Source organism: Manduca sexta, chromosome 28, assembly GCF_014839805.1.
Source record: "Manduca sexta isolate Smith_Timp_Sample1 chromosome 28, JHU_Msex_v1.0, whole genome shotgun sequence".
Classification (NCBI taxonomy): Eukaryota; Metazoa; Arthropoda; class Insecta; order Lepidoptera; family Sphingidae; genus Manduca; species Manduca sexta.
Window position 1 is genome coordinate 2,707,239 of NC_051142.1, and position 2,656 is coordinate 2,709,894.

The window sequence follows — 2,656 nt, forward strand, 5'->3', positions numbered from 1 at the left end:
GTTAATGTAATAAATTATATATTAATATTATAAAGTCGAAGAGGTTGTTTGTGTGAACGCGCTAATCTCAGAAACTGCTAAACCGATATTGATTTTTTTTCACTAATACGAAGCTAAATTACTCCTAAGTGCTATAATAAAAATATTAATATTAGCCCTGTATTATATACTGTCCCACTGTTGGGCATGGGCCTCCTCTACTACTGAGAGGGAATAGGTCTTAGTCCACCACGCTGGCCTAATGCGGGTTGGTAGACTTCACACACCCTCGAAAAATCCTAACAGAGAATTTCTCAGGTATGCAGGTTTCCTCACGATGTTTTCCTGCACCGTTAAAGCAAGCGATAATTCATAAAGAATACACACATAATTTTCTTAGAAAAGTCAGAGGTGTGTGCCCTTGGGATTTGAATCTGCGGACATTCGTCTCGACAGTCCGTTACACAACCAACTAGGCTATCGCCGCTTCAACCTACGTATAAGCCTATAGGCTACTTTGTCCAAGGAAAATATTTATCCCGGAAAAACTTTTCCACGCGGACGGAATCACAGGCAAAAGCTAGTATAATAAAAAAAGTATTACCAAGGTATAAAATTTGATTAGATTATGCAAAAAATATTGAAAATATATATTATAGGGAACCAATCGATTTAATATCACCCGTAGCAACGGGTATAAAATGAAACTGTTCAATATTTTCATCAGTCGCGTATTTATTTATATAAAAGATAGGCAAGTCTCTGAATAGTACTGCTTCGTGTTCGTGCAATAATTTTAGCAATTTAAAGGGTATGATTTTCTTATTATTTTAAATCTTATATTTGTGCATATTTTTTAATTTTTGTTACTAAATCACATATTATCGTGTAAAACATTTGAACGAAACTTATAAAAAGTCTTTACATACATTATGAAAAATACAATACGAGAGAAGGAGCGAATAAACTGAACGTTTTAATAAAATTTGAACGTTATTATTTCAGATTCACAATGAAGGGGCTTCATCTGATATTTTTCTTACTAATCGGCTGCTTTTCGTTATATAACGCGGTACCGGTGATCGGACCTGCACCACAGCCTTTTCTTGATACTATAAAGAGATGTGACAAGTCGAAGGGCTGTATACTTAATGAATCCGGAGATGTAAACGTGTAAGGGCCCAATTGCTTTAAATCTTTTGCTACTATAAATATGGTTGGGAAAAAAGTTCGTGGTGCTTTTCTGAAATTAGCTGTTTGTTCGAAGAAGTTTGGCGTTATTTATATGATAATCCACATCATAACTTTTTTGTTTTGGTTTCGCGGAGAAAGTCCCTTATTACTACCGCCCAGCCTTCGTGAGGGGCGACGGAGCGGTTATGCTGGGGTAACCGTGCCTTACGGCCCAGCGTTGAGCTGCCCGGATTTGATGACGACCTTCGGGCGACCGCCGGGTCGAGTCCCTAACCCTAAGTACAACTAACCTACGCACGGCCTGCCAGCTAAAACTGCGCGGTGGCCCTCTTCGGCGCATTAGGGACGGCTGCGGGCTTCCTCTGACGGAACTGTCTAAGTCTTCGTCCGCAGCCGCCCCTGCGCGGTGCCGCCTTGCGGCCCGTCTCCTATTTGGGGCTCAGAAGCCCCCGCGCACCGAAGAACGCCTCGGCGTCTGCGGCAGCATGAGGGCAACTACACACTGCCGTCCATCCCGGGGGTCACCACAATGTGCTAAATATGCACAACCTACACCAGAGGCGGACAGCCCCCTGCTGCCCGCCGGCGACCCCCCGATGGCCCCTATTAGTCGCCTCTTACGACAGGCAGGGGATACCGTGGTGGAATTCTACAAACGCCCCCAGTCCACAGGGCGGATGATAAACCATATCAAGGCACGTTGGAAACACTTTTGACATATAAATAGACGTCAGAAACCGTTGAACGTATTTGGATGACATGCTTGTTACCGAGAAAGCCTTGTCGCGGCTACATCCAAATTGAAAATAGGATTATATGTTTTAATCTTAAATATTTTTTATTTTGTTCTGTTTCAGTAATAACAACAAGCAAAGCTGATATAAATCTTAGGAAGTGATCATTCGCGCCCCGGGCGGAGGCACGACAATGTAACAAACAAGCAATAAGCTTTCTAAAAATAAATAAGTGTGAAATGTAACATTTTGTCTCTTTTTATATTTCGTATGTTTCCCACTCGTGTCCTTATACGAAAATAATAAAAAAGTATAAATTTACCAAATAATAATTCCAAAAACTCAGATTATTAGTTTAGATTTCTTGTATACGGACAAACAATTCTTTTGTTCCTTTATCTCCTTTCTTGTATCTAAGATATTTTTCTTTTTATTCTTTTTGTATAAATTGTTTTAATCGTAGGTCCTTTATTGTGTTTAAAATATGATTTATTTATGAAAATAGATTTGAGAGTTTAATATATGCACAAGTTACGATAACTCAACAGTAGAATCCCGATTATCCGAATCAATTAAATCCAGTGGCATTTCGGATAATCGATTTCAAAGTCAAATAAAACAATATAATTATTATTAAGTAATGAGTTTTACGTATGTACGTCGTTTTGAAAAACGATATGAGACAATACGTGCTAGAATTATAGTGAATGACATAATGACAATGTAATTTACAATTTTGGTCGAAAATA

The 2,656-nt window shown here is 39.0% G+C and overlaps 1 long non-coding RNA gene across 1 annotated transcript; it reads left to right on the forward strand.

Moving 5' to 3' along the window:
- The first annotated feature begins 716 nt into the window (after positions 1–716).
- LOC115443325 lies at positions 717–2,114 on the forward strand. Its single transcript, XR_003938601.2, has 3 exons — positions 717–790; positions 985–1,152; positions 2,031–2,114. It is a non-coding gene; the product is annotated as an uncharacterized LOC115443325 (long non-coding RNA).
- Positions 2,115–2,656: the final 542 nt, after the last annotated feature.